This window comes from Carassius auratus, unplaced genomic scaffold (genome assembly GCF_003368295.1).
Source record: "Carassius auratus strain Wakin unplaced genomic scaffold, ASM336829v1 scaf_tig00048527, whole genome shotgun sequence".
In the NCBI taxonomy this organism is placed as follows: Eukaryota; Metazoa; Chordata; class Actinopteri; order Cypriniformes; family Cyprinidae; genus Carassius; species Carassius auratus.
Genome location: NW_020527078.1, coordinates 25,618 through 52,380, shown reverse-complemented (window position 1 = coordinate 52,380; position 26,763 = coordinate 25,618). Strand labels below are relative to the sequence as shown.

At 35.6% G+C, this 26,763-nt stretch overlaps 7 non-coding genes and 9 pseudogenes across 7 annotated transcripts; all 16 read right to left on the bottom strand.

Moving 5' to 3' along the window:
* Positions 1-5,998: 5,998 nt before the first annotated feature.
* On the bottom strand, positions 5,999-6,117 carry LOC113089138 (5S ribosomal RNA). Its single transcript, XR_003286367.1, has one exon. It is a non-coding gene; the product is annotated as a 5S ribosomal RNA (ribosomal RNA).
* Positions 6,118-6,770: 653 nt separating this feature from the next.
* LOC113089125 (uncharacterized) lies at positions 6,771-6,889 on the bottom strand (annotated as a pseudogene).
* Positions 6,890-7,923: 1,034 nt separating this feature from the next.
* LOC113089122 (5S ribosomal RNA) lies at positions 7,924-8,042 on the bottom strand. The gene has a single exon (XR_003286361.1). It is a non-coding gene; the product is annotated as a 5S ribosomal RNA (ribosomal RNA).
* Positions 8,043-9,270: 1,228 nt separating this feature from the next.
* LOC113089132 (uncharacterized) lies at positions 9,271-9,389 on the bottom strand (annotated as a pseudogene).
* Positions 9,390-9,743: 354 nt separating this feature from the next.
* LOC113089137 (5S ribosomal RNA) lies at positions 9,744-9,862 on the bottom strand. Its single transcript, XR_003286366.1, has one exon. It is a non-coding gene; the product is annotated as a 5S ribosomal RNA (ribosomal RNA).
* A 1,034-nt stretch (positions 9,863-10,896) lies between these two features.
* LOC113089124 (5S ribosomal RNA) lies at positions 10,897-11,015 on the bottom strand. Its single transcript, XR_003286363.1, has one exon. It is a non-coding gene; the product is annotated as a 5S ribosomal RNA (ribosomal RNA).
* Positions 11,016-11,505: 490 nt separating this feature from the next.
* On the bottom strand, positions 11,506-11,624 carry LOC113089129 (uncharacterized; annotated as a pseudogene).
* A 780-nt stretch (positions 11,625-12,404) lies between these two features.
* LOC113089126 (uncharacterized) lies at positions 12,405-12,523 on the bottom strand (annotated as a pseudogene).
* Positions 12,524-13,574: 1,051 nt separating this feature from the next.
* Positions 13,575-13,693, bottom strand: LOC113089131 (uncharacterized; annotated as a pseudogene).
* Positions 13,694-14,047: 354 nt separating this feature from the next.
* LOC113089136 (5S ribosomal RNA) lies at positions 14,048-14,166 on the bottom strand. Its single transcript, XR_003286365.1, has one exon. It is a non-coding gene; the product is annotated as a 5S ribosomal RNA (ribosomal RNA).
* Positions 14,167-15,198: 1,032 nt separating this feature from the next.
* On the bottom strand, positions 15,199-15,317 carry LOC113089123 (5S ribosomal RNA). The gene has a single exon (XR_003286362.1). It is a non-coding gene; the product is annotated as a 5S ribosomal RNA (ribosomal RNA).
* Positions 15,318-15,807: 490 nt separating this feature from the next.
* On the bottom strand, positions 15,808-15,926 carry LOC113089127 (uncharacterized; annotated as a pseudogene).
* A 779-nt stretch (positions 15,927-16,705) lies between these two features.
* On the bottom strand, positions 16,706-16,824 carry LOC113089134 (5S ribosomal RNA). The gene has a single exon (XR_003286364.1). It is a non-coding gene; the product is annotated as a 5S ribosomal RNA (ribosomal RNA).
* A 638-nt stretch (positions 16,825-17,462) lies between these two features.
* Positions 17,463-17,581, bottom strand: LOC113089130 (uncharacterized; annotated as a pseudogene).
* A 638-nt stretch (positions 17,582-18,219) lies between these two features.
* Positions 18,220-18,338, bottom strand: LOC113089133 (uncharacterized; annotated as a pseudogene).
* A 640-nt stretch (positions 18,339-18,978) lies between these two features.
* LOC113089135 (uncharacterized) lies at positions 18,979-19,097 on the bottom strand (annotated as a pseudogene).
* Positions 19,098-26,763: the final 7,666 nt, after the last annotated feature.

Here is a 26,763-nt window from a genome sequence, read left to right as displayed (position 1 = left end):
ATTTCCAACATTGGATTCCCTCTGACAATCTTTCTATAAAAATCATCCTCTTTGTTTCCATTGAGAATAATTCCATAACAGTCTCACAGAATTTCCATTCCTGTTTTTTAAAGATTATCCACACATCAACATGTTTCATTCATATTTCGCCATGTTTCTTCTCAACCATATTACATACTTTGCTATTGTTAACATAAATTAAAGGTATACATATTACAGTTCATTATGACCAAATAAAAACATTGTTTCCCACTTCTTTTGGTCCTCATCATACTTCCCTCCAAAATTTCTTTTGCAATTTCCTTCATTTTCCTCAATAAAATCATCTAACCTTTCACAATAAAAAAAACAGATGTAACAGTCCCTTCCTTTCTTTCATACACACTTTACACCTTGCATCATTTTGAATTCCTATTTTATGTAATCTCATCTCTGTTAAATATACAATTGTGTCTCAATAAATAATTAAAATTCTCTAAAATTGGTTCCATATATTTCAAACCTCACGTTTCCCAAATTTCATTTTCATTTAAGTCATCATATCTTTCTTTCCAGTAGTTCAAAGCTACTGGTTTTGTAAAGCGATAGACCTAAAAATACTATACACATTCCTTACTTTGGCATAAATTAAAATGAACGTTTTCCCCATTTAACCTTTTAAAAAATACATCTGGAAATTCATTCTCATCCCCACTCTCATAGTTTTCAATTCTTTCAATCCAGTCCTTTGGTATCGCTTTCTTTAAATCCTCATATTGTCCTTCTAACTTCCTTCTCCACGCCCTTTTGCCCCCTCTCTCAATGCATCCACAACTGCCTGTAAAGGTACATAACCCTCTATCACCTCATACAATAGATCTTTTATTTGTCTCAAACCACAAATCCCACCATTCTTTATAATACATGACCTTACCGTCCCTTATGATATTCGGATTTAAAAACAAATGGTTGTTCTAAAAAGCTGGGCCCTTCCTTTAGGTAAATCAGTACATTTTCTAAAAAATTCCCCCATGATTCCAAAACCTCCACATAAAAACATGGCAGACCTTTTAACATCCAGCTTTTCATTTTCATCCATAAAACATTACATCCCATATTACATTTTTTCAGGTAATATTCCATGACTCTTTTCCAAATTACATCACTTTTTGCTCTCTAGAAACTTCTGAACTGTTTTAATTCTCAGTGTTCTCATTCTTAAAAATGGAATCTAAAAGTCCCAATCCTCCCTCCTTTATGTTTCCAAGTAATGTATCATATGCAATCTTAGCCCTTCCATTTCCCCATAAAAACTTTAAAACCAATTCTTTCATTTTTTGTAGTACAGATGAGGCAATGGGGTTACTCCCAACACATACCAGACTTTCGACAGCATCAATGAATTTATAATTAAAACTTTCCCCTTAGCTTTAAATCTCTAATTGCCAAAATCTCAGTCTTTTTCCAATTCCATTTAAAACACCTTCCCAATTCAAAGTGTCTGCCTTATTAGAATCAATACCAACCCACAACCCCAAAATCTTGATGTGCTGCATTTCCTCCTTGAATTGTATATGCTGCGGTATTTCCTCTACTCTGCCAATCCTCATACACACACTTTTCCCCACATTTACTTTAGCTCCCGACCCTTTACAATATCTTTCTAAAATCCCCATTGCCCTATCAATACTTTGGATGTCTTCTACCAACAAGGTTGTATCATCTGCATACTGATACACTGCTTCTCTTTGGAAATGGTTCTTTTATTTGTATTCCTTTGATTTCTCTGTCTGCCTTAATAGCCAAACCAAGTGGCTCGGCTACCAGAGAGTAAAGTAAGGCAGACAGTGGGCATCCTTGCCTGATCGACCTTGTTGGTTGAAAACAATCCGTTAAAAAACCATTGCATTTTATGCATGTTAATACATCTGAGTAAAAAATCCAAATCCATTTTCTAAACTTTTCTCCAAAACCAAAAGCCTTAAGAACATCAAATAAAACTCATGCTCTACCCTGTCAAATGCCTTTTCTAAATCCAGACTTATTAAAATCCCCCCTTTCCCTTCTCCTTCATATAATAAATTGTGTCTCTTATACTTTTAAACACATCTACTATATCTCTTCCTTGCACCCCGTATGCCTGTGTTGTTTTTATTATTTTTGGTAAAACCTTTTTTAATCTGTTTGCTAATACTTTTGCTAATATTTTAAAATCTGTATTCAACATGGATATAGGTCTAAAATTTTTAAGATCTTTTGGATTACCGCTTTTTTTGTAAATCATTTTTACCATGCCTATCTTCATTTTTTCACTCAACACCCCCTTCTTGAAAATTTCTTCAAAAACTTCTTTTAAAATTGGCACTAACATTTCTCTAAAAGTTTTATAAAATTCGTTAGTCAAACCATCCACACCAGGGCTCTTTCCAGGTTTTAACTGTTGAATTGCAATATCTATTTCTTCTTCCTTAATTTCTTCATCACACAAAATCCTGTCCTCACCTGTTAACTTAGATTTAATTTGTTTAATCAAAAACTCCTCATCATGTTTTCCTATACCTTGTCCCTTAAACATGTCCATGTAATATTGCTTTACTGTTTTCAAAATTTCTTTAGTTTTCTGTTTCTATTTCCCCTTTTTTATTTAAGACTTCTTTCAATAGATCAGCCTTCTGCCTATTTTGTTCTAAATTAAAGAAAAATTTTGTGCATCTTTCTCCCTCTACTGCATATTTTGCTTTACTTCTTATAATTGCACCCTTACATTTTTCCTCTTCTAATATCTTTAATTTATCTTGTAGCATTATTATTTTTTCAATTTCCTCTTTTCCATTGCTTTCTGACACTTTACTTAATTCATTATTCAGGAGTTTGGTTAATTCGGTTTCCTTCTGTCTTTCTAATTTTCTGACATTTTTGCTGTATTCTATTGAAAATGTCTTTATTTCCCACTTAACACTATCCCACCATACTCTTTTCTCTTCCCTATACATTCTATTAATTTTGCTTTCTTCCACAATCCCTTTAATACTTTCTTGATATGCATTACTCTTTAAAATCTTTGCATTTAAAACCCACACTCCCCCTCCCCTTTTCACACTTGAAGAATCTAATGTTAAAAATAAGAGAGAATGATCACTAAGACCAACTCGTTTATAATAAACATTAGTAATATTCCCTTGCATTTCCTCTGTACATAAAATATAATCAATCCTACTTTGTTTCAGTTCTTTTAAAACAAATTGTCTTCTTGAAAATTGCCTACTCGTTCTATTTCTTTCTCTCCACACATCAATCAATTTAAAATCCCCCATCAGTTTGTTCAAACTCCTCCCTTCCTTTATCAGTCTTAAAAACCATATTACTTGCTAAGTCTAATTCTGTAAAAACAGTATTAAAATCCCCCATTAAAATCACCCTTTCATTAATTCTTACATTTGCAGATATTGTTTTAAAAAATTCCACCTTTTGCTTTTCTTCATTTGGAGCATGTATGTTACATATTGTACATCTCTCATTTCCTTTTTCTATTTCAACAGCTAAACATTTCCCTGCTCCATCATTAAACACCACACTTTCTTTTTCACACACCTCTCTTCTTATTAAAATAGCAACCCCTTTCCCAGTTTTCTCTGTACCATTATTACAATGTATATTCCCATCCCATAAATTTTCAAACCTTTTAACACAATAATTTTTCCAATTCGTTTCTTGTAATACAAATACATCCACCCCTCTACATAATTCCCTCATATTTTCAAATTTCTCCACATCCATTAAACCTCGTGCATTAAATGAAACAACTCTTAAAAACATAAAAACAATATAAAATAAATAATTAAAACATTTCATTTTTTTTCAGTCATGCTCCATATCTCTCAGTACATCAAATCTGTTCTCACAACCCTCCTTGTCTTTTAATATTCCTTGCCTTAAAAATCTTTTCTTTGCAATGTCTATATTGGGTGTTACCTTTAAAGTTCTTCTTCTTTGTATTCCTTCTCGTTCTTTCCTACGTTTCTCTTCTCCTTTTCTCTCCATTCTCCTCTCCTGATAACCTTCCTCGTCGTTTTGTTGTTCCCCATGTTCCTCGCTCATATCCATAGTCTTTTGCACAGTCCATTGAGATGTTGTTATTTCTCCATCTAGTTCTTTCTTCTTTTCTCCTGTGTCCCCCTGATGTTCTTTCTCTCCATTGTCCTCTCTCAGTCCACAGTGTTTCTCTTCTCCTTTTCTCTCCATTCTCCCCTCCTGATAATCTTCCTCATTGTTTTTTTGTTCCTCCTGTTCTTTGCTTATTTCCATGGTCCTTTGCACCGTCCCTTGTGATATTGTTTTTTCTCCATCATTTTCTTTTTCCTCTCCTCCTGTGTCTGCTTGATGTTCTTCCTCTTCATTTTCCTCTCCCAGTCCACAATCTTCCATCTCCTTGTTTAAAACATTGTCCATCTCGGTTTCCCTCTGCTTTTGCCCACCCACATTAACAACCATATCTGTTTCTTGTTCACTACTATTTTCTCCCTCCCCCATCCAACATTCGCACCTCACCAACACTTTCCTACATTCCGGGCACTTCACTGCATTGCAGCTTCTTGCCAAGTGCCCCTGCTCTTTGCACTGGTAACAAATAAAGTCCGGGCAATCTTTAAATACATGTCCTGGATCCATACACAATCTACAGGTTTTCACCTGCCGATCGTGTATAATCCGAAAGTACTGTGTGCCCTCAGCAGTCTCAAACTTGCTGCTATATGGTAGAGATACAACTTCCTTTGGGAACCTGACCTTTACATATCTCGTACCATCTGCTATTTCAGTACCCGGATATGTTCTTCTCTTAATGTTGGTTGAGGGAGTTACACCCCATGCCTCCAATTTATCTAATATATCCTGGTCATCAACATATGCAGGCAAATGCATAAAAGAAACAACATATTCTCTTACTTGTAGCTTTCTAATCTCACAAAATTGTTGCTTGATTCTTAGTCCATCCTCTAGCTTTTCACACTCCTCCTCATTTGATAATGTGATCTCGAATTCTTTGCCTTGTCTTGGTCTTATCGCCAAAATCTTTCCTCCTCCAATTTTTTCATTCACTTCTTTGATAATATCCTGCACCGATCCATCTCTCACCTCTGCCAGATCCACAATTACAGTTGCTTCCTTTGAATAAATAATCATTTTCTTTGCCTCGTTGTATCCAAGCCGTTGTCCTGTAGTGTTTTCCGTGTCAAAGTCCCTGCGTCTTTCTCCTGCCATTTCCTTGTTCATTTCCATGTAATCAGTCCAATTTTGAAAAAATAACAAAACAAAACCTCCAAAAATAAAAATCCTCCCCAGACAGCCTAGGCTGCTGGGAAGTGTTTGAACTTAAAAACAAAACAAAACAGAAAAACAGAAAAAAAGCTAACTTTAAACAAAAAATGGGTTTACAAACAACAATGGTGAGCCTACTCTCACCCACTACTGCCACCTCACTTCCTGCTAGCACTCTAGCGTTGCCAGGTTGGTATGGCTGTAAGCGAAGACTGCTGCAAAGAGAAGGCTATTTAAAGATCAACCAATCTACTCGCCAGTACATTATATAAGTAGGAAAGAAAACTCAAAAGCTTAAAGCACCTAGTATTCCTAGGCGGTCTCTCATCCAAGTACTAACCAGACCGAAACCTGCTAAAATTTAGAGATCGGGCATTGACTCTATTTTTTGCCAAATTTATTATATACTAAGTGAAAAAATTCCAAAAGCTTAAAGCACCTGGTATTCCTTGGCGGTCTCTCATCCAAGAACTAACTAGACCTAAACCTGCTAAAATTAAGAGATCGGGCATTGACTCTTTTTTTTTTTTGCAAGATTATTATATAATTTGTGAAAAATATCCTAAAATTTAAAGCACCTGGTATTCCCAGGCAGTGTCCCATCCATGTACTAACCTGGCCCAAACCTGCTTATATTCAGAGATCGGGCATTGACTCTATTTTTTGGCAAAATTATTATATACTAAGTGAAAAATGTCCAAAAAGCTTACAGTACCTGGTATTCCCAGGCGGTCTCTCATCCAAGTACTAAGCAGGCCCAAACCTGCTTAACTTCCGAGATCAGACGAGATCGGGCATAGCCAGGCTGGTATGGCCGTAAGCGAAGACAGCTGCAAAGAGAAGGCTATTTAAAGATCAGCCAATCTACTCGCCAGTACATTATATAAGTAGGAAAGAAAACCCAAAAGCTTAAAGCACCTGGTATTCCTTGGCAGTCTCTCATCCAAGTACTAACTAGACCTAAACCTGCTAAAATTCAGAGATTGGGCATTGACTTTTTTTTTTTTTTTTTGCAAGATTATTATATAATTCGTGAAAAATATTCAAAAATTTAAAGCACCTGGTATTCCCAGGCAGTCTCCCATCCATGTACTAACCTGGCCCAAACCTGCTTATATTCAGAGATCGGGCATTGACTCTATTTTTGGCCAAATTTATTATATACTAAGTGAAAAAATGCCAAAAGCTTAAAGCACCTGGTATTCCTTGGCGGTCTCTCATTCAAGTACTAACCAGACCTTAACCTGCTAAGATTCAGAGATCGGGCATTGACTCTTTTTTTTTTTATTTTTTTTTTTTGCAAGATTATTATATAATTCGTGAAAAATATCCAAAAATTTAAAGCACCTGGTATTCCCAGGCAGTCTCCCATCCATGTACTAACCTGGCCCAAACCTGCTTATATTCAGAGATCTATATTCATTGACTCTATTTTTTGGCAAAATTATTATATAATAAGTGAAAAATTTCCAAAAAGCTTACAGCACCTGGTATTCCAAGGCGGTCTCCCATCCAAATACTAACCAGGGCCAAACCTGCTTAGCTTCCGAGATCAGACAAGATCAGGCATAGCCAGGCTGGTATGGCCGTAAGCGAAGACTGCTGCAAAGAGAAGGCTATTTAAAGATCAGCCAATCTACTCACCAGTACATTATATAAGTAGGAAAGAAAACCAAAAGGCGGTCTCCCATCCATGTACTAACCTGGCACAAACCTGCTTATATTCAGAGATTGGGCATTGACTCTATTTTCTGCCAAATTTATTATATACTAAGTGAAAAAATTCCAAAAGCTTTAAGCACCTAGTATTCCTAGGCGGTCTTTCAATCAAGTACTAACCAGACCTTAACCTGCTAAGATTCAGAGATCGGGCATTGACTCTTTTTTTTTTTTTTTTTTTTTGCAAGATTATTATATAATTCGTGAAAAATATCCAAAAATTTAAAGCACCTGGTATTCCCAGGCAGTCTCCCATCCATGTACTAACCTGGCCCAAACCTGCTTATATTCAGAGATCGGGCATTGACTCTATTTTTTGCCAAATTTATTATATACTAAGTGAAAAAATTTCAAAAGCTTTAAGCACCTGGTACTCCTAGGCGGTCTTTCAATCAAGTATTAACCAGACCTAAACCTGCTAAGATTCAGAGATCGGGCATTGACTCTTTTTTTTTTTGCAAGATTATTATATAATTCGTGAAAAATATCCAAAAATTTAAAGCACTTGGTATTCCCAGGCAGTCTCCCATCCATGTACTAACCTGGTCCAAACCTGCTTATATTCAGAGATCGGGCATTGACTCTATTTTTTGCCAAATTTATTATATACTAAGTGAAAAAATTCTAAAAGCTTTAAGCACCTGGTATTCCTAGGCGGTCTTTCAACCAAGTACTAACCAGACCTAAACCTGCTAAGATTCAGAGATCGGGGATTGACTCTTTTTTTTTTTTTTTTTAAAGATTATTATATAATTCGTGAAAAATATCCAAAAATTTAAAGCACCTGGTATTCCCAGGCAGTCTCCCATCCATGTACTAACCTGGCCCAAACCTGCTTATATTCAGAGATCGGGCATTGACTCTATTTTTTGGCAAAATTATTATATACTAAGTGAAAAATTTCCAAAAAGCTTACAGCACCTGGTATTCCCAGGCGGTCTCCCATCCAAGTACTAACCAGGGCCAAACCTGCTTAGCTTCCGAGATCAGACAAGATCGGGCATAGCCAGGCTGGTATGGCTGTAAGCTAAGACTGCTGCAAAGAGAAGGCTATTTAAAGATCAGCCAATCTACTCACCAGTACATTATATAAGTAGGAAAGAAAACCAAAAGGCTGTCTCCCATCCAAGTACTAACCAGGGCCAAACCTGCTTAGCTTCCAAGATCAGACAAGAATGGGCATAGCCAGGCTGGTATGGCCGTAATCCAATACTGCTACAAAGAGAAGGCTATTTAAAGATCAGCCAATCTACTCGCCAGTACATTATATAAGTAGGAAAGAAAACCCAAAAGCTTAAAACACCTAGTATTCCTAGGCGGTCTCTCATCCAAGTACTAACCAGACCTAAACCTGCTAAAATTTAGAGATCGGGCATTGACTCTATTTTTTGCCAAATTTATTATATACTAAGTGAAAAAATTCCAAAAGCTTTAAGCACCTGGTATTCCTAGGCGGTCTTTCAACCAAGTACTAACCAGACCTAAACCTGCTAAGATTCAGTGATCGGGCATTGACTCTTTTTTATTTTTTTTGCAAGATTATTATATAATTCGTGAAAAATATCCAAACATTTAAAGCACCTTGTATTCCCAGGCAGTCTCCCATCCATGTACTAACCTGGCCCAAACCTGCTTATATTCAGAGATCGGGCATTGACTCTATTTTTTGCCAAATTTATTATATAATAAGTGAAAAAATTCCAAAAGCTTTAAGCACCTGGTATTCCTAGGCGGTCTTTCAACCAAGTACTAACCAGACCTAAACCTGATAAAATTTAGAGATCGGGCATTGACTCTATTTTTTGCCAAATTTATTATATACTAAGTGAAAAATATCCAAAAATTTAAAGCACCTGGTATTCCCAGGCAGTCTCCCATCCATGTACTAACCTGGCACAAACCTACTTATATTAAGAGATCGGGCATTGACTCTATTTTTTGCCAAATTTATTATATACTAAGTGAAAAAATTCCAAAAGCTTTAAGCACCTGGTATTCCCAGGCGGTCTTTCAACCAAGTACTAACCAGACCTAAACCTGCTAAGATTCAGAGATCGGGTATTGACTCTTTTTTTTTTTTTTTGCAAGATTATTATATAATTCGTGAAAAATATCCAAAAATTTAAAGCACCTGGTATTCCCAGGCAGTCTCCCATCCATGTACTAACCTGGCCCAAACCTGCTTATATTCAGAGATCGGGCATTGACTGTATTTTTTGGCAAAATTATTATATACTAAGTGAAAAATTTCCAAAAAGCTTACAGCACCTGGTATTCCAAAGCAGTCTCCCATCCAAATACTAACCAGGCCCAAACCTGCTTAGCTTCCGAGATCAGACAAGTTTGGGCATAGCCAGACTGGTATGGCCGTAAGCGAAGACTGCTGCAAAGAGAAGGCTATTTAAAGATCAGCCAATCTACTCGCCAGTACATTATATAAGTAGGAAAGAAAACCCAAAAGCTTAAAGCAACTAGTATTCCTAGGCGGTCTCTCATCCAAGTACTAACCAGACCTAAACTTGCTAAGATTCAGAGATCGGGCATTGACTCTTTTTTACAAGATTATTATATAATTTGTGAAAAATATCCAAAAATTTAAAGCACCTGGTATTCCCAGGCAGTGTCCAATCCATGTACTAACCTGGCCCAAACCTGCTTATATTCAGAGATCGGGCATTGACTCTATTTTTTGGCAAAATTATTATATACTAAGTGAAAAATGTCCAAAAAGCTTACAGTACCTGGTATTCCCAGGCGGTCTCTCATCCAAGTACTAAGCAGGCCCAAACCTGCTTAACTTCCGAGATCAGACGAGATCGGGCATAGCCAGGCTGGTATGGCCGTAAGCGAAGACTGCTGCAAAGAGAAGGCTATTTAAAGATCAGCCAATCTACTCACCAGTACATTATATAAGTAGGAAAGAAAACCAAAAGGCGGTCTCCCATCCATGTACTAACCTGGCACAAACCTGCTTATATTCAGAGATCGGGCATTGACTCTATTTTCTGCCAAATTTATTATATACTAAGTGAAAAAATTCCAAAAGCTTTAAGCACCTAGTATTCCTAGGCGGTCTTTCAATCAAGTACTAACCAGACCTTAACCTGCTAAGATTCAGAGATCGGGCATTGACTCTTTTTTTTTTTTTTTTTTGCAAGATTATTATATAATTCGTGAAAAATATACAAAAATTTAAAGCACCTGGTATTCCCAGGCAGTCTCCCATCCATGTACTAACCTGGCCCAAACCTGCTTATATTCAGAGATCGGGCATTGACTCTATTTTTTGCCAAATTTATTATATACTAAGTGAAAAAATTTCAAAAGCTTTAAGCACCTGGTACTCCTAGGCGGTCTTTCAATCAAGTATTAACCAGACCTAAACCTGCTAAGATTCAGAGATCGGGCATTGACTCTTTTTTTTTTTTGCAAGATTATTATATAATTCGTGAAAAATATCCAAAAATTTAAAGCACTTGGTATTCCCAGGCAGTCTCCCATCCATGTACTAACCTGGTCCAAACCTGCTTATATTCAGAGATCGGGCATTGACTCTATTTTTTGCCAAATTTATTATATACTAAGTGAAAAAATTCTAAAAGCTTTAAGCACCTGGTATTCCTAGGCGGTCTTTCAACCATGTACTAACCAGACCTAAACCTGCTAAGATTCAGAGATCGGGCATTGACTCTTTTTTTTTTTTTTTTTTGCAAGATTATTATATAATTCGTGAAAAATATCCAAAAATTTAAAGCACCTGGTATTCCCAGGCAGTCTCCCATCCATGTACTAACCTGGCCCAAACCTGCTTATATTCAGAGATCGGGCATTGACTCTATTTTTTGGCAAAATTATTATATACTAAGTGAAAAATTTACAAAAAGCTTACAGCACCTGGTATTCCCAGGCGGTCTCCCATCCAAGTACTAACCAGGGCCAAACCTGCTTAGCTTCCGAGATCAGACGAGATCAGGCATAGCCAGGCTGTTATGGCCGTAAGCGAAGACTGCTGCAAAGAGAAGGCTATTTAAAGATCAGCCAATCTACTCGCCAGTACATTATATAAGTAGGAAAGAAAACCCAAAAATTTAAAGCACCTAGTATTCCTAGGCGGTCTCTCATCCAAGTACTAACCAGACCTAAACCTGCTAAAATTTAGAGATCGGGCATTGACTCTATTTTTGGCCAAATTTATTATATACTAAGTGAAAAAATTCCAAAAGCTTTAAGCATCTGGTATTCCTAGGCGGTCTTTCAACCAAGTACTAACCAGACCTAAACCTGCTAAGATTCAGAGATCGGGCATTGACTCTTTTTTGTAAGATTATTATATAATTCGTGAAAAATATCCAAAAATTTAAAGCACCTGGTATTCCCAGGCAGTCTCCCATCCATGTACTAACCTGGCCCAAACCTGCTTATATTCAGAGATTGGGCATTGACTCTATTTTTTGGCAAAATTGTTATATACTAAGTGAAAAATTTCCAAAAAGCTTACAGCACCTGGTATTCCCAGGCGGTCTCCCATTCAAGTACTAACCATGGCCAAACCTGCTTAGCTTCCGAGATCAGACAAGATCGGGCATAGCCAGGCTGTTAAGGCCGTAAGCGAAGACTGCTGCAAAGAGAAGGCTATTTAAAGATCAGCCAATCTACTCGCCAGTACATTATATAAGTAGGAAAGAAAACCCAAAAGCTTAAAACACCTAGTATTCCTAGGCGGTCTCTCATCCAAGTACTAACCAGACCTAAACCTGCTAAAATTTAGAGATCGGGCATTGACTCTATTTTTTGCCAAATTTATTATATACTAAGTGAAAAAATTCCAAAAGCTTTAAGCACCTGGTATTCCTAGGCGGTCTTTCAACCAAGTACTAACCAGACCTAAACCTGCTAAGATTCAGTGATCGGGCATTGACTCTTTTTTATTTTTTTTGCAAGATTATTATATAATTCGTGAAAAATATCAAAAAATTTAAAGCACCTGGTATTCCCAGGCAGTCTCCCATCCATGTACTAACCTGGCCCAAACCTGCTTATATTCAGAGATCGGGCATTGACTCAATTTTTTGCCAAATTTATTATATAATAAGTGAAAAAATTCCAAAAGCTTTAAGCACCTGGTATTCCTAGGCGGTCTTTCAACCAAGTACTAACCAGACCTAAACCTGCTAAGATTCAGAGATCCGGCATTGACTCTTTTTTTTTTTTTTTGCAAGATTATTATATAATTCGTGAAAAATATACAAAAATTTAAAGCACCTGGTATTCCCAGGCAGTCTCCCATCCATGTACTAACCTGGCCCAAACCTGCTTATATTCAGAGATCTATATTCATTGACTCTATTTTTTGGCAAAATTATTATATACTAAGTGAAAAATTTCCAAAAAGCTTACAGCACCTGGTATTCCCAGGCGGTCTCCCATTCAAGTACTAACCATGGCCAAACCTGCTTAGCTTCCGAGATCAGACAAGATCGGGCATAGCCAGGCTGGTATGGCCGTAATCCAATACTGCTACAAAGAGAAGGCTATTTAAAGATCAGCCAATCTACTCGCCAGTACATTATATAAGTAGGAAAGAAAACCCAAAAGCTTAAAACACCTAGTATTCCTAGGCGGTCTCTCATCCAAGTACTAACCAGACCTAAACCTGCTAAAATTTAGAGATCGGGCATTGACTCTATTTTTTGCCAAATTTATTATATACTAAGTGAAAAAATTCCAAAAGCTTTAAGCACCTGGTATTCCTAGGCGGTCTTTCAACCAAGTACTAACCAGACCTAAACCTGCTAAGATTCAGTGATCGGGCATTGACTCTTTTTTATTTTTTTTGCAAGATTATTATATAATTCGTGAAAAATATCCAAACATTTAAAGCACCTGGTATTCCCAGGCAGTCTCCCATCCATGTACTAACCTGGCCCAAACCTGCTTATATTCAGAGATCGGGCATTGACTCTATTTTTTGCCAAATTTATTATATAATAAGTGAAAAAATTCCAAAAGCTTTAAGCACCTGGTATTCCTAGGCGGTCTTTCAACCAAGTACTAACCAGACCTAAACCTGATAAAATTTAGAGATCGGGCATTGACTCTATTTTTTGCCAAATTTATTATATACTAAGTGAAAAATATCCAAAAATTTAAAGCACCTGGTATTCCCAGGCAGTCTCCCATCCATGTACTAACCTGGCACAAACCTACTTATATTAAGAGATCGGGCATTGACTCTATTTTTTGCCAAATTTATTATATACTAAGTGAAAAAATTCCAAAAGCTTTAAGCACCTGGTATTCCCAGGCGGTCTTTCAACCAAGTACTAACCAGACCTAAACCTGCTAAGATTCAGAGATCGGGTATTGACTCTTTTTTTTTTTTTTTTTGCAAGATTATTATATAATTCGTGAAAAATATCCAAAAATTTAAAGCACCTGGTATTCCCAGGCAGTCTCCCATCCATGTACTAACCTGGCCCAAACCTGCTTATATTCAGAGATCGGGCATTGACTGTATTTTTTGGCAAAATTATTATATACTAAGTGAAAAATTTCCAAAAAGCTTACAGCACCTGGTATTCCAAAGCAGTCTCCCATCCAAATACTAACCAGGCCCAAACCTGCTTAGCTTCCGAGATCAGACAAGTTTGGGCATAGCCAGACTGGTATGGCCGTAAGCGAAGACTGCTGCAAAGAGAAGGCTATTTAAAGATCAGCCAATCTACTCGCCAGTACATTATATAAGTAGGAAAGAAAACCCAAAAGCTTAAAGCAACTAGTATTCCTAGGCGGTCTCTCATCCAAGTACTAACCAGACCTAAACTTGCTAAGATTCAGAGATCGGGCATTGACTCTTTTTTACAAGATTATTATATAATTTGTGAAAAATATCCAAAAATTTAAAGCACCTGGTATTCCCAGGCAGTGTCCAATCCATGTACTAACCTGGCCCAAACCTGCTTATATTCAGAGATCGGGCATTGACTCTATTTTTTGGCAAAATTATTATATACTAAGTGAAAAATGTCCAAAAAGCTTACAGTACCTGGTATTCCCAGGCGGTCTCTCATCCAAGTACTAAGCAGGCCCAAACCTGCTTAACTTCCGAGATCAGACGAGATCGGGCATAGCCAGGCTGGTATGGCCGTAAGCGAAGACTGCTGCAAAGAGAAGGCTATTTAAAGATCAGCCAATCTACTCACCAGTACATTATATAAGTAGGAAAGAAAACCAAAAGGCGGTCTCCCATCCATGTACTAACCTGGCACAAACCTGCTTATATTCAGAGATCGGGCATTGACTCTATTTTCTGCCAAATTTATTATATACTAAGTGAAAAAATTCCAAAAGCTTTAAGCACCTAGTATTCCTAGGCGGTCTTTCAATCAAGTACTAACCAGACCTTAACCTGCTAAGATTCAGAGATCGGGCATTGACTCTTTTTTTTTTTTTTTTTGCAAGATTATTATATAATTCGTGAAAAATATACAAAAATTTAAAGCACCTGGTATTCCCAGGCAGTCTCCCATCCATGTACTAACCTGGCCCAAACCTGCTTATATTCAGAGATCGGGCATTGACTCTATTTTTTGCCAAATTTATTATATACTAAGTGAAAAAATTTCAAAAGCTTTAAGCACCTGGTACTCCTAGGCGGTCTTTCAATCAAGTATTAACCAGACCTAAACCTGCTAAGATTCAGAGATCGGGCATTGACTCTTTTTTTTTTTTGCAAGATTATTATATAATTCGTGAAAAATATCCAAAAATTTAAAGCACTTGGTATTCCCAGGCAGTCTCCCATCCATGTACTAACCTGGTCCAAACCTGCTTATATTCAGAGATCGGGCATTGACTCTATTTTTTGCCAAATTTATTATATACTAAGTGAAAAAATTCTAAAAGCTTTAAGCACCTGGTATTCCTAGGCGGTCTTTCAACCAAGTACTAACCAGACCTAAACCTGCTAAGATTCAGAGATCGGGCATTGACTCTTTTTTTTTTTTTTTTTGCAAGATTATTATATAATTCGTGAAAAATATCCAAAAATTTAAAGCACCTGGTATTCCCAGGCAGTCTCCCATCCATGTACTAACCTGGCCCAAACCTGCTTATATTCAGAGATCGGGCATTGACTCTATTTTATGGCAAAATTATTATATACTAAGTGAAAAATTTACAAAAAGCTTACAGCACCTGGTATTCCCAGGCGGTCTCCCATCCAAGTACTAACCAGGGCCAAACCTGCTTAGCTTCCGAGATCAGACGAGATCAGGCATAGCCAGGCTGTTATGGCCGTAAGCGAAGACTGCTGCAAAGAGAAGGCTATTTAAAGATCAGCCAATCTACTCGCCAGTACATTATATAAGTAGGAAAGAAAACCCAAAAATTTAAAGCACCTAGTATTCCTAGGCGGTCTCTCATCCAAGTACTAACCAGACCTAAACCTGCTAAAATTTAGAGATCGGGCATTGACTCTATTTTTGGCCAAATTTATTATATACTAAGTGAAAAAATTCCAAAAGCTTTAAGCATCTGGTATTCCTAGGCGGTCTTTCAACCAAGTACTAACCAGACCTAAACCTGCTAAGATTCAGAGATCGGGCATTGACTCTTTTTTGTAAGATTATTATATAATTCGTGAAAAATATCCAAAAATTTAAAGCACCTGGTATTCCCAGGCAGTCTCCCATCCATGTACTAACCTGGCCCAAACCTGCTTATATTCAGAGATTGGGCATTGACTCTATTTTTTGGCAAAATTGTTATATACTAAGTGAAAAATTTCCAAAAAGCTTACAGCACCTGGTATTCCCAGGCGGTCTCCCATTCAAGTACTAACCATGGCCAAACCTGCTTAGCTTCCGAGATCAGACAAGATCGGGCATAGCCAGGCTGTTAAGGCCGTAAGCGAAGACTGCTGCAAAGAGAAGGCTATTTAAAGATCAGCCAATCTACTCGCCAGTACATTATATAAGTAGGAAAGAAAACCCAAAAGCTTAAAACACCTAGTATTCCTAGGCGGTCTCTCATCCAAGTACTAACCAGACCTAAACCTGCTAAAATTTAGAGATCGGGCATTGACTCTATTTTTTGCCAAATTTATTATATACTAAGTGAAAAAATTCCAAAAGCTTTAAGCACCTGGTATTCCTAGGCGGTCTTTCAACCAAGTACTAACCAGACCTAAACCTGCTAAGATTCAGTGATCGGGCATTGACTCTTTTTTATTTTTTTTGCAAGATTATTATATAATTCGTGAAAAATATCAAAAAATTTAAAGCACCTGGTATTCCCAGGCAGTCTCCCATCCATGTACTAACCTGGCCCAAACCTGCTTATATTCAGAGATCGGGCATTGACTCTATTTTTTGCCAAATTTATTATATAATAAGTGAAAAAATTCCAAAAGCTTTAAGCACCTGGTATTCCTAGGCGGTCTTTCAACCAAGTACTAACCAGACCTAAACCTGCTAAGATTCAGAGATCCGGCATTGACTCTTTTTTTTTTTTTTGCAAGATTATTATATAATTCGTGAAAAATATACAAAAATTTAAAGCACCTGGTATTCCCAGGCAGTCTCCCATCCATGTACTAACCTGGCCCAAACCTGCTTATATTCAGAGATCTATATTCATTGACTCTATTTTTTGGCAAAATTATTATATACTAAGTGAAAAATTTCCAAAAAGCTTACAGCACCTGGTATTCCCAGGCGGTCTCCCATCCAAGTACTAACCTGGCCCAAACCTGCTTAGCTTCTGAGATCAGACGAGATCGGGCATAGCCAGGCTGGTATGTCCGCAAGCGAAGATTGCTGCAAAGAGAAGGCTATTTAAAGATCAGCCAATCTACTCGCCAGTACATTATATGAGTAGGAAAGAAAACCCAAAAGCTTAAAGCACCTAGTATTCCTAGGCGGTCTCTCATCCAAATACTAACCAGACCTAAACCTGCTAAAATTTAGAGATCGGGCATTGACTCTATTTTTTGCCAAATTTATTATATACTAAGTGAAAAATATCCAAAAATTTAAAGCACCTGGTATTCCCAGGCAGTCTCCCATCCATGTACTAACCTGGCACAAACCTACTTATATTAAGAGATCGGGCATTGACTCTATTTTTTGCCAAATTTATTATATACTGAGTGAAAAAATTCCAAAAGCTTTAAGCACCTAGTATTCCCAGGCGGTCTTTCAACCAAGTACTAACCAGACCTAAACCTGCTAAGATTCAGAGATCGGGTATTGACTCTTTTTTTTTTTTTTTTTTGCAAGGTTATTATATAATTCGTGAAAAATATCCAAAAATTTAAAGCACCTGGTATTCCCAGGCAGTCTCCCATCCATGTACTAACCTGGCCCAAACCTGCTTATATTCAGAGATCGGGCATTGACTGTATTTTTTGGCAAAATTATTATATACTAAGTGAAAAATTTCCAAAAAGCTTACAGCACCTGGTATTCCAAAGCAGTCTCCCATCCAAATACTAACCAGGCCCAAACCTGCTTAGCTTCCGAGATCAGACAAGTTTGGGCATAGCCAGACTGGTATGGCCGTAAGCGAAGACTGCTGCAAAGAGAAGGCTATTTAAAGATCAGCCAATCTACTCGCCAGTACATTATATGAGTAGGAAAGAAAACCCAAAAGCTTAAAGCACCTAGTATTCCTAGGCGGTCTCTCATCCAAATACTAACCAGACCTAAACCTGCTAAAATTTAGAGATCGGGCATTGACTCTATTTTTTGCCAAATTTATTATATACTAAGTGAAAAATATCCAAAAATTTAAAGCACCTGGTATTCCCAGGCAGTCTCCCATCCATGTACTAACCTGGCACAAACCTACTTATATTAAGAGATCGGGCATTGACTCTATTTTTTGCCAAATTTATTATATACTAAGTGAAAAAATTCCAAAAGCTTTAAGCACCTAGTATTCCCAGGCGGTCTTTCAACCAAGTACTAACCAGACCTAAACCTGCTAAGATTCAGAGATCGGGTATTGACTCTTTTTTTTTTTTTTTTTTGCAAGGTTATTATATAATTCGTGAAAAATATCCAAAAATTTAAAGCACCTGGTATTCCCAGGCAGTCTCCCATCCATGTACTAACCTGGCCCAAACCTGCTTATATTCAGAGATCGGGCATTGACTGTATTTTTTGGCAAAATTATTATATACTAAGTGAAAAATTTCCAAAAAGCTTACAGCACCTGGTATTCCAAAGCAGTCTCCCATCCAAATACTAACCAGGCCCAAACCTGCTTAGCTTCCGAGATCAGACAAGTTTGGGCATAGCCAGACTGGTATGGCCGCAAGCGAAGATTGCTGCAAAGAGAAGGCTATTTAAAGATCAGCCAATCTACTCGCCAGTACATTATATGAGTAGGAAAGAAAACCCAAAAGCTTAAAGCACCTAGTATTCCTAGGCGGTCTCTCATCCAAATACTAACCAGACCTAAACCTGCTAAAATTTAGAGATCGGGCATTGACTCTATTTTTTGCCAAATTTATTATATACTAAGTGAAAAATATCCAAAAATTTAAAGCACCTGGTATTCCCAGGCAGTCTCCCATCCATGTACTAACCTGGCACAAACCTACTTATATTAAGAGATCGGGCATTGACTCTATTTTTTGCCAAATTTATTATATACTAAGTGAAAAAATTCCAAAAGCTATAAGCACCTAGTATTCCCAGGCGGTCTTTCAACCAAGTACTAACCAGACCTAAACCTGCTAAGATTTAGAGATCGGGTATTGACTCTTTTTTTTTTTTTTTTTTTTGCAAGGTTATTATATAATTCGTGAAAAATATCCAAAAATTTAAAGCACCTGGTATTCCCAGGCAGTCTCCCATCCATGTACTAACCTGGCCCAAACCTGCTTATATTCAGAGATCGGGCATTGACTGTATTTTTTGGCAAAATTATTATATACTAAGTGAAAAATTTCCAAAAAGCTTACAGCACCTGGTATTCCAAAGCAGTCTCCCATCCAAATACTAACCAGGCCCAAACCTGCTTAGCTTCCGAGATCAGACAAGTTTGGGCATAGCCAGACTGGTATGGCCCTAAGCGAAGACTGCTGCAAAGAGAAGGCTATTTAAAGATCAGCCAATCTACTCGCCAGTACATTATATAAGTAGGAAAGAAAACCCAAAAGCTTAAAGCAACTAGTATTCCTAGGCGGTCTCTCATCCAAGTACTAACCAGACCTAAACCTGCTAAGATTCAGAGATCGGGCATTGACTCTTTTTTACAAGATTATTATATAATTCGTGAAAAATATCCAAAATTTTAAAGCACCTGGTATTCCCAGGCAGTCTCCCATCCATGTACTAACCTGGCCCAAACCTGCTTATATTCAGAGATCGGGCATTGACTCAATTTTTTTGGCAAAATTATTATATACTAAGTGAAAAATTTCCAAAAAGCTTACAGCACCTGGTATTCCAAGGCGGTCTCCCATCCAAGTACTAACCAGGCCCAAACCTGCTTAGCTTCCGAGATCAGACGAGATTTTTTTTTATTTTTTTTTTTTTATTATTATTAAAAAGCTTTCAGTTTTAAGTACATAAAATACATTTTCTTTTACAAGTTGTAAAACACTTTTTTCAAACAAGCATTAAAACCTTTAACAATTTCTACTCATTTTCCATTTTTCAGAACAGCATTTTACATTGGTAGCTTTATCTTCACCGTACTCAAGATATGACGTACCTCTGATGTCATAAGGCTATCAAAACCATCCACATTATCCTCCATTTCCAAGTAACTGCACAGTATTTGTAAATACTCCTCCAATTTACTTTTGAATAGCATCCATAGATTTACTTTAGACTTCTTCTATTTCACAATGTTTCTTCTACTCCATATTGAGTACTTCGCCAATGCCAATATTACATTTATTACTTTCCTATTTTTACATTTAACATTTATACCAAACATCATTATTTCATTCCAATTAATTTCTTCTTCCCCAACATTTCCCATTAACATTGGCACAATTTTCTTTAAAATTACCATCAATTCTTCAAGTTCTGTACAATTTAAAAACAAGTGTAAAATTCCTTCATTCTTTTCCTCACACACTTTACATAATGCATTCTGTGCCATTCCAATTTTATACAACCTCATTTCTGAAAAAATCACGTTTTGTCTTATATAATAATCAAGACATTCTACTTTGGTGTCTAGATACTTCCAATTAATATTACTCCATATCTTATTCTCATCAATTCCAGGAAATATATTTTGCCAGAATTGGTTTGCTATTGGTTTTCTAAAAATTTAATCTCTAAAACAAATATAAAACACTTTCAGAGCACATAATTTAAAATCCAAATGCATTTCCCCAACTTTTACTAAAACCTCCATATTGTTATCTTCCTTTTCTTTACTCTCTATTCTTTTAATCAATTTTTTTGGTATTGCTTGTTTTAAATCTTCATATTGTTTTTTTAAAGTAGTCATCTCATAATCCTCTTTTGCCTCAACCATAGCATCCACTACTACTTGTACTGGCAAAAAGCCTTCTTTTACTTCATATAAAACATCCTTAACTTTTTTAATCCCAACCTCAAACCACTGTTTATAAAAAACCTCTTTGTTTTTCAACAAAATATGTCTATTTAAAAACAAAGGTTGATTTAAAAGCACTTCTCTTCCTTGTGGGTTAAGAGAAACATGTGGTAAAAAATCAATCCATGCCCCTAAAACTTCTTTATAAAAATCCGGTATCCCCTTTATGCTTCTTTTCTTCAGTTTCATCCACAAAATATCATCTTCCAGCCCCATACCTCCAAATTAATTTAGAAAATATTTCATTATTATTTTCCAGTCACCCTTATTCTCTTCATTTAAATATTTCTTTACTAATTTAATTCTCATGCTTTTTTTTCCTTTGCTCTACGTCCATCAATCCAACACCTCCCTCCTCGATTGGTCCGATTAGCGTATCATAGGCTATTCTCGAAGGCTTGCCATCCCATAAAAAGTTTAAAATACATTTTTTTAATCTCTTTTCTGCCCACATTTGTATGGGCATTACTGATAACGCATACCACATTTTGGATAAAAGTAAGGTGTTTACTATTAAGACTTTCCCTTTCAAATTTAAATTCCTTTGCTTCCAAAAAGCTAATCTCCTTTCCATTCCTCCCAATATCTCCTCCCACATCATATTCCCACTATTCTTCTCATCTTTCCCAAAGATTATCCCTAAAATTTTCATGTGCTCTTCTTCTTTAAAAACAAAACAAGTTGGTAATATTTTGGCTTCCCCAATCCTCATGAACACAGTTTTTTACACATTCACCTTTGCTCCAGAACCTTTACAATATGTTTGCACAGTCTCTATTGCTTTACTTATGCTATCCACATCATTCACTATTAAGGTTGTATCGTCACCATATTGAAAGATTTTTTGCGCTTCTATGTTACCTCCAATTTTTATTCCTTTAATATCTATATTTCTTTGGATAGCAATCCCTAAGGGCTCTGCTACCAAAGAGTAAAGTTGAGGTGACAACGGGCAACCTTGTCTAATTGATCTTGTAATTTTAAAAGCATTTGTTAAAAACCCATTGCACTTCATCTTACTCATTGCTCCTTTATATAAAACTTTAATCCACTTAACAAAATTCTCTCCAAAACCAATTTTCTTTAGAAAATCAAATAAAAACTCATGTTCCACTCTATCAAAAGCTTTTTCCAAATCAAGACTAATAACATAACCACTTTTCTTTTCAGCTTCCGTGTAACTTATCATGTCTCTCACATTATTAATCGTATCAGTTATATCTCTTCCTTTAACAGCATATGCTTGGTTTGTTTCAATTAATTTTGGTAAAATATCCTTCAATCTGTTTGCTAAGATTTTAGCTAAAATTTTAAAATCACTGTTTAACATTGTGATGGGTCTAAAATTATTTAAAGCTGCTTTGTCTCCTCTCTTTTTATATATAATTTTCACTAAACCCATCCTCATAACTTGTGTCACTTCATCCTTCCTAAAAATGTCCTTGTATATTTCTTTTAAAATTGGTATTAACTTATCTTTAAAGGCCTTATAAAACTCATTTGTTAAACCATCTACTCCTGGACTTCTCCCTCCTTTTAATTGCGATATTGCCATTTCAATTTCTTCCTGTTGTATCTCTTTTTCCCCTACTTCTTTGTCATGCTCTTCCAATTTTAATGTGATATGTTCTAATAAAAACTCTTTCTTTGTTTTATCTATTCCTTTTCCATTAAACAAGTCTTCATAATAGTCCTTTATTTCTTTAAGTATTTCTTTTGTGTTTCCTTGACTCTTATCCAATCTTTCCCTATTATTTCTTTTATTATGTCTGCTTTTCCCCTACTTTTTTCTAAATTGAAAAAGAACTTGGTACATTTTTCCCCTTCCACTGTATACCTCGCTTTACTTCTTATGATAGCACCTCTGCACTTTTCTTCTTCTATTTAACTTAATTTTTCCTCCAACATTACTATCTTTTGTAAATTACTTCTTTCTTTACTTAATTCCTCCTTTAAATCTTTTCTCACTTTTCTTTCCTTCATTCCTTTCACCCTCTGTATTAAATTACTATACTCTATTGAATATTTCTTTATATCATACTTTATATTGTCCCACCAAATTCTTTTGTCTTCTTTATACATTCTATTTTCTTCTCTATTTTCTATTAGTCTTTCTACACCCATCCTATAATCTTTTTTCCTTAAAATTCCTGAATTTAAAACCCATACCCCAGGACCTCTCTCAAATTCCCTAAAATCCATCTGTACAAACAAAATTTTATGATCACTCAAAGTTGTCTCTTTGTAATACACTTTTTCTACATATTTTCCCAAAGCGCTTTTGAGCAGATTTGGGCTTGATTTCACTTCATTTGAACAGAAGCACTATTTCAACATTACTGGACTCAGAAAGCTGTAAACTGACAATCTTGATCATTGAAGTCCTAACATTAGTTTTTGTGCATATAACTTCTAACACATTAAAAACTGTCTTACAGCATTGCAGAAAACATTGTACTTCATAAGACATAAGCTTGTTTCAGTTTGGCAAGATTTGCACTGAATACTGAATGAAACAGCTTCCTCTAATAGAGAGAAAAGCTTTTAAGCAGATTTGGGCTAGATTTCACTTCATTTGAACAGAAGCACTATTTCAACATTACTGGACTCAGAAAGCTGTAAACTGACAATCTTGATCATTGAAGTCCTAACATAAGTTTTTGTGCATATAACTTCTAACACATTAAAAACTGTCTTACAGCATTGCAGAAAACATTGTATTTCATAAGGCATAAGCATCTTTCACTTTGGCAAGATTTGCACTGAATATTGAATGAAACAGCTTTCTCTATTAGAGAGACAAGCTTTTGAGCAGATTTGGGCTTGATTTCACTTCATTTGAACAGAAGCACTATTTCAACATTACTGGACTCAGAAAGCTGTAAACTGACAATCTTGATCATTGAAGTCCTAAGATAAGTTTTTGTGCATATAACTTCTAACACATTAAAAACTGTCTTACAGCATTGCAGAAAACATTGTATATCATAAGGCATAAGCATCTTTCAGTTTGGCAAGATTTGCACTGAATTCTGAATGAAACAGCTTTCTCTAATAGAGAGAAACGCTTTTGAGCAGATTTGGGCTTGATTTCACTTCATTTGAACAGAAGCACTATTTCAACATTACTGGACTCAGAAACATGTAAACTGACAATCTTGATCATTGAAGTCCTAACATAAGTTTTTGTGCATATAACTTCTAACACATTAAAAACTGTCTTACAGCATTGCAGAAAACATTGTATTTCATAAGGCATAAGCATCTTTCAGTTTGGCAAGATTTGCACTGAATACTGAATGAAACAGCTTTCTCTATTAGAGAGACAAGCTTTTGAGCAGATTTGGGCTAGATTTCACTTCATTTGAACAGAAGCACTATTTCAACATTGCAGGACTCAGAAAGCTGTAAACTGACAATCTTGATCATTGAAGTCCTAACATAAGTTTTTGTGCATTAAACTTCTAACACATTAAAAACTGTCTTACAGCATTGCAGAAAACATTGTATTTCATAAGGCATAAGCATGATTCAGTTTGGCAAGATTTGCACTGAATACTGAATGAAACAGCTTTCTCTAATAGAGAGAAAAGCTTTTGAGCAGATTTGGGCTAGATTTCACTTCATTTGAACAGAAGCACTATTTCAGCATCACTGGACTCAGAAAGCTGTAAACTGACAATCTTGGACATTGTAGTCCTAGCATAAGTTTTTGTGCATATAACTTCTTACACATTAAAAACTGTCTTACAGCATTGCAGAAAACATTGTATTTCATAAGGCATAAGCATCTTTCAGTTTGGCAAGATTTGCACTGAATACTGAATGAAACAGCTTTCTCTATTAGAGAGACAAGCTTTTGAGCAGATTTGGGCTAGATTTCACTTCATTTGAACAGAAGCACTATTTCAACATTGCAGGACTCAGAAAGCTGTAAACTGACAATCTTGATCATTGAAGTCCTAACATAAGTTTTTGTGCATATAACTTCTAACACATTAAAAACTGTCTTACAGCATTGCAGAAAACATTGTATTTCATAAGGCATAAGCATGTTTCAGTTTGGCAAGATTTGCACTGAATACTGAATGAAACAGCTTTCTCTAATAGAGAGAAAAGCTTTTGAGCAGATTTGGGCTAGATTTCACTTCATTTGAACAGAAGCACTATTTCAGCATCACTGGACTCAGAAAGCTGTAAACTGACAATCTTGGACATTGTAGTCCTAACATAAGTTTTTGTGCATATAACTTCTTACACATTAAAAACTGTCTTACAGCATTGCAGAAAACATTGTATTTCATAAGGCATAAGCATCTTTCAGTTTGGCAAGATTTGCACTGAATACTGAATGAAACAGCTTTCTCTATTAGAGAGACAAGCTTTTGAGCAGATTTGGGCTAGATTTCACTTCATTTGAACAGAAGCACTATTTCAACATTGCAGGACTCAGAAAGCTGTAAACTGACAATCTTGATCATTGAAGTCCTAACATAAGTTTTTGTGCATATAACTTCTAACACATTAAAAACTGTCTTACAGCATTGCAGAAAACATTGTATTTCATAAGGCATAAGCATGTTTCAGTTTGGCAAGATTTGCACTGAATACTGAATGAAACAGCTTTCTCTAATAGAGAGAAAAGCTTTTGAGCAGATTTGGGCTTGATTTCACTTCATTTGAACAGAAGCACTATTTCAACATTACTGGACTCAGAAACTATGGCAAGCCAGATTAACTTTTATTCATTCGCAGGATATGTATTCTTGATATCAACAATTCAATTTTTACTAGTAACAATGTTAATTCTTGATATCCACAATTACATTTCCACTAGTAACAATTAGAATTTTTGATATCAACAATTACATTTCCACTAGTAACAATGTTAATTCTTGATATCAACAATTACATTTCCACTAGTAACAATGCTAATTCTTGATATCAGGAATTATATTTCAACTAGTAACAATGTTAATTCTTGATATCAATTATTTTTAACCTGGGAATGCCAATAGGCAAGCCAAATTAACTTTTATTCATTTGCAGGATATTTATTTTTGATATCAACAATTAAATTTTCACTAGTCAAAATGTTAATTCTTGATATCAGGAATTAGATTTCTACTAGTAACAATTGCTATTTTTGATATCAACAATTCAATTTCCACTAGTAACAATGTTAATTTTTGATATCAGGAATTAGATTTCTACTAGTGACAATTGCTATTTTTGATATCAACAATTCAATTTCCACTAGTAACAATGTTAATTCTTGATATCAGGAATTGTATTTTCACTAGTTAAATGTCACCATAGACTTCCATTCAAATTTAATTGTTGATATCAAGAATTGCTTTCTTACTAGTTGAAATTCCGATTTCACATATCAGAAATACAATTCTTACTAGTAAAGACCTTTATTTTTGATATCAGTAATCACATGGTTACTAGTAAAGACGTCTATTCTTGATATCAACAATTTAATTCTTGATATCAACAATTTAATTCTTGATATCAACAATTTAATTGTCACTAGTGACAATGTTCATTTCTGATATCATGAATGTGATTGTTACTAGTAAGAAAACCATTTTAGATATCAGAAATTATATTGATATCAGAAATTATTTTTCAGATATCAAAAATAACATTTGTAACATGTTGAAATACATTTACTGATATCAAGAATTAACATTTCAACTAGTAACAACTAAATTGTTGATATCAAGAATTCACATTGTTACTAGTAACAAAGTAATTATTGATATCAACAAAGGCATGTTGATATCTGAATTCGTCCTTGCAACTAGTGAAAATAGAATTACTGATATCTTAAATAACATTTTAACTAGTAAAAATACTTTTACAGATATGTAGAAATGCCATTTTTACATGTAAGAATAGCTATGGTAATGAGATCATGAATATTAATGAGATTTTCGACACTCCTCCTTTTTCAGCATTTGCCAAAGATGGCAGAAGAACGTCCACGTGCAGAAACGGCTCCTCTTTTATTTATTTTTGTCAGTGAAACTTGAAAAATTATATTATGGCCGGATTCATTTGTAAAAACATTTGTTATTGTAAAAAAAAAAAAAAAATCCATTTATGCTGTTTCCTTTTATTGGCCACCAAGTCCTTCGGATAATTAAAGGTGTT